Source organism: Phascolarctos cinereus, unplaced genomic scaffold, assembly GCF_003287225.1.
Source record: "Phascolarctos cinereus isolate Bilbo 61053 unplaced genomic scaffold, phaCin_HiC Scaffold_5;HRSCAF=322, whole genome shotgun sequence".
Classification (NCBI taxonomy): Eukaryota; Metazoa; Chordata; class Mammalia; order Diprotodontia; family Phascolarctidae; genus Phascolarctos; species Phascolarctos cinereus.
In genome coordinates, this window is record NW_027555958.1 from 177,559,193 (window position 1) to 177,571,740 (window position 12,548).

Sequence of the window (12,548 nt, forward strand, 5' to 3'; positions counted from 1 at the left end):
ATAAAACCCTAGATTATCATGGACAACCCAAAGTGACCTTGAAAGCTACTTTCTCATTTTATATGGTGACATTAAAAGAATAAGACATTTATATTAATCTCTTCTAGGTTGATAGAAAAATTAGCAGGCTCCAAAATGACACACATATTTCCTGGGGAAATGAGCAAAGGAGTTTTAATTAGGCAATGATATGTCTATGTCTATACACACACACATACACACATACACACACACACACACACATGCTCGCATGCATACACACTCACATATCTCTTGATCAACAGTAAAGAAAAATGTATCATGTCACCAAAGAGCATTTATTCACTGAGGCTTAGGAGGATAGCCCAATAAATTACAATAAATTTACTATTTATAGTATGAATGGACTCAATAAAAATCTAAATAGCTTGCATTTATACATTGCTAAATCTAGCTAGGTAGACCATGGTAATTAAATACCAAATTTAATTTTATTCAAATAACTCAATTGGATTTAAAGCTGGAAAGAACTTTTGAGGTCATCTAACCTACCTGCTCCCCCTCCCCATTTTACTGACAAGGAACCTGGAACTGGTAGTAATAAAATGAATTTATCAAGGTCACACAAGTTGTAAGGGCAGCTAGGTGGTGCAGTAGATAGAATACCACTCTTGGAGTCAGGAAGTCCTGAGTTCAAATCTGACCTCAGACACTACCTGTGTGACCCTGGGCAAGTCACTTTAGCCCTGTTTGCCTCAGTTTCCTCATCTGTTAAAAAACACAACAAAAACATGAACTAGAGAAGGAAATGGCAAACCACTGCAGTGTCTTTGCCAAGAAAACCCCAGAAGGGGTCATGAAGAGTCAGATTTGACTGAAATAACTAAACAAAAACAACAACAACAGCACCACAAGTTGTAAGTGTCAGATCCAGTATTCAAATTTAAAAGCAAAGACCCCTTTGCTTCCAAATCCAGGGCCTTTTCCACTACACTAATCTAGTAACAGCTTTAATATGTAAAAGCACAAAACAACCACATCGTGGCTTATCTACCATACTTTTCTAGGAGAAGATAATTCAACATGTAGTCAAATTAGAAACATCCTGAATAGTCAGGGTCTAAACTGGTGACTGTTGATGGTAAGTATACTTTGTGACTTTAAAAAGCTGCAATCTTACATCCATCTCTAAATTCATTGCTCTCCCCATTATCAGATATAGTTGATGGTGCTGAATCTTTAAAAAACCAAGCAAATCTTGTAATTCAGGAATTTCACCCATTGATCAAATCCTTGAGTTCGCTCTCTCCCTAGATATCATCCTCAGTAAGAACACAACCAGTGCCCCATCACTTAAATTCAAAACCCAAGAACAGCAATAATGAGTACCTAGGTCCTGGTAACTCAAATGTAACATACACATTTAGAATTAGGTGGAAACCAGTAAGATGGTGCTTGCCTGTAGTCCCTGTTCCTGCTCCTGAGCCTGAGGCTGGTGGATTGCTTGAATTCAAAAGTTTAGAGCTGTAGTAGGGCTAAAGTCAATCAAGTACTAAGTCAACACCAATAGGGTGAGCCCCCTGGGACATGGTGGGCCATGGGACTCCTTAAGGAAGGGAACAAACCAACCCAGGTCAGAAACAGAACAGGGGAAAACTTCAGTGCCAATTCATCAGTGGACAGAGAGAAGAGAGACAGACAGAGACAGAGAGAGGCAGAGACAAAAAGAGAGAGAGATAATTTTACCTGGAAACATGAAGTCACTTAAATATGTGCAGAATCTCTAAGTTAGAGAATCACAGACTTAAAGCTAGAAGGCACCTTGGTGGCATCTAGTCCAATCCCTTAATTTTTACAAATGAGGCCCAGAGGTTAAGTAGTCATCAACGACTGTCCTCCTAGTATGTTCTGCTTCAGCCCAACTCTCCCTTCTCCTTCTACATCTTAAAGAGTCATAACTTGAAACATCTTTTAACCTTGCCTTGATACCCTCGGGTGCAATCTGATATCACTCCTGAGTAATCTGTTGCTCACATATAGCATTAGATGTGATAACACATATGAAATGCTTTGCAAACCTTAAAGCACTATGTGATGGTATTATTATTAAAGCACTATGTGATATTATTATTATTACTGTATACATTTAGAGTTAAAAGGGACCTTTCTTAAAGTACATCTTATCTAACTCCCCTCATTTTCCAGATGAAAAAGCTGAAGCCCAGTGAGAGCAAATAACTTTCCCAAAGTCACACAGGTAGTTGTAGAGCCAGATTTTGAACCCTGATCCTGACTATAATGCATATATCCTGCATATAGTGCATACTACGTCACCAACAAAGTCTTGGTTAAGAAATAACACCTTGCCCAGGGGAGGGCCAGGATGGGTACAACTAGACAAACTGCTTTAAGTCATTGCCTCAATAACCAGTAATGAGGAGGCATGGTGTAGATTAAGAAGAATGAAAAAAGTAGGAGGTTGAATGGTTTATTTTAAACTAAGTCAATGAGTGAAGATTATAGGGAAAACCAGTTATAGCTAAGAATTTTTGTATATATGTATCTTCAGTATAAGAATTATACTGAAGATAGAGAAGTTCATTCCCCTGAGTGTACCCAATTCCTCAAGCCCTAGAAAGGGTCAGGGGTGAGGGGAGCCAGTCAGCAGGTAGATGGGGGCAAGACCCTAAGTGAGAGCTGCCAATACTTGGGATCTTGGGAGAATCAAAGGACCAGATGTGGGTATGCCCAGTGGAGAATTGCAAAACATAATGAAGGTAGGTAAGAGGACTTTGTGGGAAAGGAAGCAGGCTCTCCCCATACCTGGAGGACTTAAGGAAAGGAAATTTCAGTGTTACGATTCTAGTAAAAATTAAATACTATGACTCCTTCACAATGATCATAGTGCTGCAACACTTTTTTTTTCTTTCTTTTTTTAGGCAATTGGGGTTAAGTGACTTGCCTAGTAAGTGTGAAGTGTTTGGTCTGAGGCTGGATTTGAACTCAGGTCCTCCTGACTTTAGGGCCGGTGCTCTATCCACTGTGCCACCTAGCTGCCCCTGTGCTGCAATACTTTCAATCACAGCACTTAACCCAGGGTCTTACCAATAGGAAGTGCTCAGTACTCATAGAATGAATAAATGAATTACTCCTCTTGCAAGAACAATACATAAAGAGATAAAGCAAAATTATAAATTTTGATTTTTTTTTCTCCTTCTAAAAAGTCAAAAAGAATATTTTCAGTCTTTACATGATTCTCTTTATTTGGAAGATTCTCATTTTTTTTTATACAAAAACAAATTTAGTCTTTTTTTTTCAGTCAAAGACAAGGTTTATTAGAACATCCATCATATTGGGCAGACTCTTAAGGAGTCTGAACATTAGTAAGCTATTGGATTATTGGCTAGATTATAAGAATCTAAGCAGTGACTAGATTTTAGGAGTCTGAGCAACTTAATGGAGACAAGATGGACCTTATATACAGTAAGCCTGTGGGAGGGATCTAGGAGTGGCCAAGTAGAAATTTAGTGTTTTTGTCTAAAATCAGAATTAAGGTGAATATTAAAATTATCTAGTTTTTCCTGACATAGACAATGTGATATAGAAAGATTTTCTTGTAACACCTCATTTAATCTTTTTGAGCCTCAGTTTCCTTACATAAGAAATGAATGAAAAGTTTGAGGGACATAGTTTCCAAGTAATTAATAATCAACTTATTAATTAGGCTAGTATGTAATCAATAAATTGAGGTCAGTGGTTCTCTCAGAAACCAAAGAATCTGTGTGGAGGCCACTTAGTTTAAATACCTTGGGAAAAAAAGGTTGTCCCTGACAGGTAGAAATCAACTCTGATTGGCTAACAATTAATGAGAGAATAAATATTATAATGAGAGGTGAGCCTATTCTAATGAAGGTCTGGTGAATGTGACTCTGATCCTGTCAGTGTTCTTGGACAAAAAAGATTCATCTCAAGTCAGGCCATTCCCACATCAACAATCTAGACCAGAGGTTCCCAAACTTATTTGGCCTACTGCCCCCTTTTCAAAAAAAAAATTACTCAGTGCCTCCCTGGAAATCTATTTTCTTTAACCCTTTAACTTTTTAAAAAATTTGCATCATTTCAAAAAAATATATAATTTTTAAACAAATTTCTGCATCTTAAATTTAATAATTTATTGTAAATTTGTGGGGTTTTTCCTGCATTGAAATTTTGATGACATAACATTACATCATGTATTCACAGAGTATTGTATTGTAAACAAGTCATTACATGCACATGTTCTTGCCAATGCATGCTAGACTTTTCAACAATGTGAGACTCGCTTCCCTGCCAACAGTTGCTTGGTAAGACCTATTGGCAGACTGACCACTGATTGATTATAACTTGCATTTTTTGTGTTTATTTGGAAAATAGTGTAATCACTATGTCTTTAACTCTTACACAACAGATGAACCATGTATGGTTTTGTCAAAATTTTCTTAACTTCTCTTCTTTACTTATGCTTCCACTGCCTCCTTATTTTCATTCAATGCCCCTCAATTGCACCCAAGGCTACTATGGCCCCTTTGGATTGTTTCAGTGCCCCTCCCAGGGTGGTATCACCCACTTTGGAAACCTGTGGATCTCCAGCCAGACCATTTGAATAGTTGAACAGTGGGCTAAGATTCATATAGATTAGATTCTCTTTCCCCTTTAATGAGAAATGAATTCTTCTAGTTGGGTGGGGTTCCCCCCAAGATTGAGGAGAATGTCTCATTGTCAGCCTTGTCCTTCACAAAGTCTGGGCTTTGAATGAGGGAATAAAAAGAGAAAAACCCCTACTAACAATTGGTTATTAATAATGAAAAAGAGGATCTTTGAGTCCTGAATATAAAATTGGTTATTGATATAATGAGGAAATAATCATTTTTCTTACATATAAAATAATAATTTACTTGTCCTGCTTATTATACAGTGTTTATGAGAGGATCAGATGAAGTACTATAAATAGATGCATTCTGTAAAGGGACTAGGACCATTTTTGCCAGACCCAGTCAATCAACAAGCATTTATGTGCCTACTATGGGCCAGGCACTGTGCCTAGGGAATAGAATAATCAGATTCCCAAAGAGCCCCTTGGCTCTTCTCCTATGTCTGTTAACTGCTGGTACAACAACTCAATGCATCCCACATACTTTTCTTACATCAGAAGGCCTCAGGATTTTGCTATATGTTACTTGCCACCATCACTTTGCCTTAACATGAGTTGCTAACTGCCCTGAATTTTCCTATTAGAAAGAATATAATACAGGTGCTTCCTTTGTTTCATACTTTGCTGGACAAAAATATAAACACACACAACCTTTCTGTGAAGCTTCTAAGTCAGGTGTGACCAAGGCTGTGAATACCTGCATGTTTTCCCATGAATTCATTACAGAGAGTAAAGTGAACCTGTGTAGGAACTCCTTTCGCTTTCTTTTGACAAGGCAAGAATACCAGTGGGCTCTCTATCAGCTATCCCTCACTCTCGCAGAGTGACAAGTCCATATTCTTTTTCTTTCGTGCATTTAAAATGAGATAAAGCCCAGTGAGATCCTATGTACTATGGAGTACACAGATTGGTTGCTAGCGTACTAGAGGAGATCAGGCTCATCTATCTAAGCCTGGCCCTTATAATTTTCTTCTGACCTAATTCCAGGGTTATTATGTACATAATTGAGATAATTATTGTTCTTCTTATAAAACCAAACTAGTAAGTGGAAAACAAAAAGCTAAATAAGATAATTAATCAGTGGGATTTGAACTTGTCTTCTGACTCCAAGTCCTATACTTTTTGATTGTGCCTACTGGAAAAGTGAATCCTTACTGAAATTTTTACTTGGAACTCTAATTGGAGGAGAGAGAGTATCAGAGAAAGCTTCGTTTAGGAAGTAACTTTTGAGCTGAGGCTAGAAGAAAGACATGAATTATAAAATAATGGAGATGATGTTTACATTTTATTCTAGTGGCCTTGGGGAGCCACTGAAAGTTTTGAGAGCAAAGGAGCAACATGGAGGTCAGAGCTTTGCCTTAGGAAGATCATTATTTCGCCAGCTATGTAGAGGATAAACTCACAAAAGGGGAGAGACTAGAATCAGGGACACCAATTGAGTGGTTATTACATAAGTTCAGGAAAAAGGTGACGAGGATCTGAACAGGAATGACAGTTGGAGAGAAGGGTGCAAACTCAAGAGATGTTGTGGAGATAGAATCACTAAGAATTGGCATAGGGAGTGAAGAAGAAATTATCAGGCTAATTCTATGATTACAAGACTAGGGGATTGCTCTCAAGAGAAATAGGAAAGTTTGGAGGAGGGATGGGCCTACCAGGTAAGATAAGGAGTTATGTTTTGGACATAATGAGTTTTATATGCCTATTGGCCATTCAGGAAGAGATGTCCAACTGACAGTGGATTAGTTTCTGTTTTTTAGGAACAATAGAGGCATCAACTAGCTTCATAATAAAACAGTAATCACTTGGGCCAGGATTAACCACCCAGAGTGAATTCCAAGGCCTGGAGACATCCATTTGAGTGGCCTCTTGCCCCTTCATAAATAATATTGTTGCCACGGCTACTTGGTTAGCCTAGAGGGACATTGAAATCTTTGTGCCATTTACAGAATAAGGAAGGGTAGGTGTAACCTTATCTGGTAACCCCCATCCCAAAGTCCCTCAGCTCCAAGGCTTACTAAGTCCAGTCATTTTTTAAAATTTTGTTCCTATATGTAAACAATAGGTCCTCTTTTTCAGTTAGAATTCAGATTTTAAGAAGAGGAGAGAAGTGTATTCTTTCTAAGGGACAATATCTTGTGAGTTCTTATTATGAGGAGAGGAGTATAGATTTGGTTAAAAAAAAATCAGTTGCCTGAACCTCTCATTTGAAGTCCCTGTCATTTAAAATAAAACTATAACATAAACTGAAGTTCTTTTACCTTTCCCCAAATCTGAAATGATTATGTTTTTTATATCATTTAAAGATTCCATTCAATGTATTTTCACAAAAAGATTGCACAAATCTAATCATTTTTAAGGTTAAACAGCAACAAAACCTTGATATGCTTAAGTATTTTTGTTTATTCAACAGTTTATTTTCTGCTCAAATGGACTGAGTCATCAATCTCTCCTGTTAGTTTCACAACAAATGAAATCCTCTGCTTATATTAAGAAGGGAAAAAAATACCCTAACTATTCACTTCAGTCTTCTATGCTACTGCCATCAATTTTCAATCTGTCCAATTTGACAATAATAATCAAGAGAGACTGGGCAGTCTCTTTTCTTGCCACTCAGTCCTCCAATTGTTCAGTTCATCCTGTAACTTCCATTTTAAGAAGGGTCCCTGGCCTCCATCCTGAGAAGGTTTGTGCCTCACAGATATACAGCACCACTGGACAAATACTGTTGGTTAAAGAAAAAAAAAAGACCTTTGTTTCAGGAATGAACAAAGGGTCCTAAGAGGTGTTGCAGTTTCCCAGGGATCATCCAGCCAGCTCTCCTCCTCCTATTCAACCAAATTGAACAGAACTGAGATAAGGAGAAATGAGGATGCTCATTGCTCCAGGACTAGCCCTCTAGAGACCATACCTTTCCCCGTCTCACTTTCTTCAGGGAGCCAAAGAATGGAAAGTAACCAGATAGAGAAAAAAGAGAAAATGTCTCTGGGTTAATGAGCAGCCTTTTCTCTAGCAACCATATCAATTAATTCCAGATATAAGGAGTGTTCCATTGCAGCCAGAAATCAAATGGAAATTAAAAAAAAAAAGCCAAACTAATTCTTGAAAAACCCATTATAAAAGCAAATTCTTTAACAAGGTGAGATTCAGGAGAAGATTGAAATAGAAGAGGAACCTCCTGGAAAGGAAATATGGTATCTTGGGTGTCCAGAATTAGAAAGAAATCAGGTTGTCATAATAATACGTTTGCCCACTCTATGATATTTTACTTCAAATCGTTCACTTTAGGTTTTAAAGGTGATGTAGTCCTCCCACCTGACTTCTGCAAAGTACACATCCCTAGGATCATTGGGTCCAAAGATAGCTGTGTCACCTTCTGGAAGGTGCCAGCATGCATGTGAGAACATTAGTTAAGGAGAAAATATGCGCCTTTAGATGTAAGAAGTGATTCTAGGAATGACAGCAAGATCAGCACCAAATGCCAGCTTTCTAAACCTAAGGCCCCAGTGAAGCAGCCATAGAGAGAGGCACCTAGGTTCACATCCAAGGCCTAAAAGTATTGAGGATCTATAAAATGAAAGCTGGGCTTGAGGCCAAGTCAAAATTGGAATAAAAAGGATACACTCTATTTTTTTTTAGTTTTATTTGTTTTGATGGTGCTTTCTTAGAAAATGGAGACCTTCCACATAAATAAAATGAAATAGAGAATTGAGACAAGGAGAAAAGAGGATGCTCGTGGACCAATCCTCCAGAAACCATACCTTTTCCCACCTTTCTCCATGAGGATTTAAGCAATTCAGGGTAAGGGACTCAGCCAGGAACTGAGCTGTCCTGATTGGGTGAGTGAATGAAAACTCACTTCAGCCCACTATATCTACCCAGTACCAAAAAGTGCTACCATCTTGCCCGGGAAGAGGGGGTGAATGCATATCATCCACCCCTCCACTTCTTGTTCTTGCTCTGAGAACAGCAATTAGATCAACACTGCCTCTGATACTAGAAAAAAGTAAGTCAATCTACCATCTTACAGATTCTCTCCCCATCTCTAGGACTTCTCAGGCTCCTCCCTTCCTTGTCCCTATTCCCCTGTTTGTGCTATATCCCCTTAAATAATGTTAGTTCTTTGAGGTCAGGAACTAACTCACTATTATATTTGTATCCACAGTATTTAACATAGTGAATGTCACATAGTAGGAACATAATAAATGCATATTGTTTGCACAATTAATTAAATTGTCTACTAGAGAGTCAATAAAATGTATGGTAGAAAACCTACTATGTAAAATTCCAAATTTACAAAACAAAGCAGGAAGTGACTATTTGTTTCAAAGAAGAGGGAATTCTTAACACTTATAAAAGTGTTGTATCTTAAGCAATTATATTCTCTAGTGGATTTAAAATATGGTTTCAACTTTTAAAAATATCAGTTTGTAGGCAACTTTTCAAGAATTCATCTATGGTGTAAAATGAGGCACAACTCCATCTTAAAACTAGTGTAGGCACATATAAATGCACAATAAGTCTTATCCATTCAAATATTTCCATTTTCTGTAATTGCTAATCCAGAAACTTTCCAATAAACATCTCTGCTGACAGAGTGAGCTCTTTTTTGTTGTTCCTTTAGGACACATCATTCAGTCAATCAACAAGCATTTGTTAAGTACTTACCATGTTGCAGGCACTAGGCTAGACAAAGTGGATACAAAGACAAGAATTAATTTTAGATAATTCATATTAGGTAGTATGGTGGCCAGGTAAGAGAACTTTGGTCTCAGCAGTCACAGGGACTATGAGCAGAACCATAGGAACATAGATTGTCATACCCTGTCCAGCATCGATGATGATATTGATTTGATTTCTATTCTCTGGACAAGAGGTAAAAAGGAGAAAGGAAAGGGCAGATAGCAATATGCCAAAATTGGCTATGCCTTGGTTTCCTACTGGATGGCTAACTAAGATGAATCATACTGTTGTTGCTCATCCTTCATTTTCCAAAAAGACCAAAGCCGTCATGAGGGTGATGTCTTGACTTGCATGTAAATTGGATTTAGGTAAGGCAAAGTTGCACAAAGTTGTCAGCCTTGTTCTCTCTTCCAGAGTCATTGAAATCCAGTGGCAAGACAAAAGTCAAGACAACTGGGGAACGAATCATAGTCTGTGGCTAGCTGGCCAGATGTGGCTGCTATGAGGATTAGCTTTATCCCTATGAAATAGCTGCAGCCTGGGTTTCAAAAATGAGTGACAACTCCTCCTGGAATGGGGATGAGGCAGGGTCTCTAGATGAATCAGGGTTACTATTCTTAGTAAAGAAAGTGAGCAGTAGTCTGGTAGATGGCAAAATGCTCTCTTGAACTAACTGGTCCTTGATGTTAGATGGAAAATTGGATAGAATAAAGCATCTTGGTCTATGAGTCTGTGGCAACCTAGAAATAGAGGTGAGGTAGGCATGGACTCACTCTCCAATCTTGGACATCTTTGGCACAGAGCATACTGATTGGCTTATGCTCCCACATGGGGTGGGATCAAATGGAAATATCCTCTCTGTATAATTTATAATTACGTATTGCACATCCAGATTCCTTTTCCAATGGGAATGCCAGATGTATATGAAGAAATCTATAAATAGTCTATAATATATTATAATATATATAATATAAGAAATCTATAATATCACTCTACATAAAATGTGTAATGTTCTTTCCCCTCAGTAAATATTTTACCATTGCCATATGTACTGGCAAATGGGTCAATTGGACTGATTCAAATGAATGTATAAGTAAATGAAAAGCATTTCTTAAGTATTTACTATGTTCCAGGCACTTTGCTAAGCCCTGACTTGGGAACATGAATGGAAGCAAATAATACTGCCCTCAAGGAGCTTACATTCTAATAAAGGAAGCCAGCACATTTAAGGAGGGATTTGAACATACCTAATTTCCTCTGCTGAAAGAACTTTCAAAGGGTGGAATGGCCAAAAAGAGTGGTAGCAGAAAAGAAGGAAAAGAGAGGCAAAAGAATTGGATATTACACAAACTGGTGAATCACCTCTTAAAGGATCAAGAGAAAACTATTCATAAGGCAACATGGTGAGCCTTGATCCATTGTTCAAAGGCAGTAGATCTGAGTAGAATGTTAGCCTCTGGAGCATCTCTCAAAAGCCCCTGGAGGTATTCACTGAAAAGCAGTTGCTCCTATCACAAGACAATGAATATTTATTAATGTTTATCATTATTATTATTATTATTATTATTATTATTATTATTATTATTATTATTATTATTATTATTGGTATATGGAACACTATAATAACATCTCACATTTCTGCATCTCTCTGAGGTTTATAAGACACTCTTTTTGGAGCAACCCCATAATGTAACTGATACAAGTATTATTACCACCATTTTTACAGATGAGGAAAATTAGTCTCTGAGAGATTAAGGAACTAACTCGTAAATGGTAAGTATTGGAGTCAGGATTCAAACATAGGACTCTTGACTTCCAATTCTACCCAATACTACACCACTTTTAATTTCCCAAAGGCCCCATACCTTAAAGTTACGGTGACTTAATTATAAAAAAACTAACAGCTCACATTCAAATAACACTTCATATACATTATTTCATCCTCACATAACTGTGTGATGGATCATGTTATATGACTGTGTACCATAGAACACTATGGTCCCCAAAGAATTAAAGTTAAAAATCACTCACAGGGCAATGGAGAAGCACATGGTTGGTGTGAGCAGGCACTACCATATTACAAATGATGAATTAGGAAGAAATGATGTAAAGGATAGCATTAGACAAATGCAGATGTGGTACAATAGAACCAGCCTCAGAGTCAAGAAGACATGGGGTTAAGTCCCACCTTCGCCACATTCTCTCTATGTGACTCCGGACACTCCAGGCAACTTTCTTGGCCTATAAGTTTCAGAGAAGATACTGACTCATGTGGGTAGGGGGAGAGCTCACATACAGGAATTCCCTATGCCAATAAAATCACACTTTCCACTTCACTATGCTGCCTTACTAGATACTTCACACAAGCCCCCCAAAGGTCCCCCTATTCAAACCAAGGAATAGGCCAATCTTTCACATCAACACCTTCCCCTCAACGGGAATGCTTCAGTGTTTGTGGAACTCCACTGAAAAAAGTGGCAAATCCCTGCTTTCTGGGAGTTACTGGAGAGATTTATTTGGAAAAATATGATTCTGTCTTACTTCATCAATTTCAGTGCCGCTGAGATCTCCCTATCTTCTAGGTGACTCAGTAACAGTCAGTTTATGTGCCCAGAATTCATACATAAAGCTAATCCCTTTTCAATTTTCATCATTTTTCCCAGAGATGACAGACAGCTGGTCTACACTGCCTAAATGCATGTTGCTATGAAGTGACAGCCCTGAAGTTAAGAAAGAAACAATATCTGGCAGGTTTTGAGGTACATTGCAACTCCTCTCAGTTACAGAGCCCTGTATTCTCTGCTCTGCTCTGCTCTGCTCTGCTCTGCTCTGCTCTGTGAACTACTTTTTGGAATCAGCATCATCTAAAATGAAGAATCAAATTTGGGCATTTTACTACTCAAACAGAACAGGATAATCTGATGACTTTCACAGAGCAGATGTCAGCTTATGATGTTTTAATTCACATAGTAGTCAATGGACTCTCTGTGACTGCTTCTGCCAGTGCATAGAAAAATCACCAGCCTGATAATACTGTTTAGTCAATATTTGTATAAACCAGTTATTTCCTCCCAATATAAGGGTCTGGAGGCATGAACAAATGTTTATTACAAAAACTTATTAAAAAAATTTTAGGCATTTAGGTGGCACAATGGATAGAGTGCTGGACCTAGACTCAGGAAAACCTGAGTTCAAA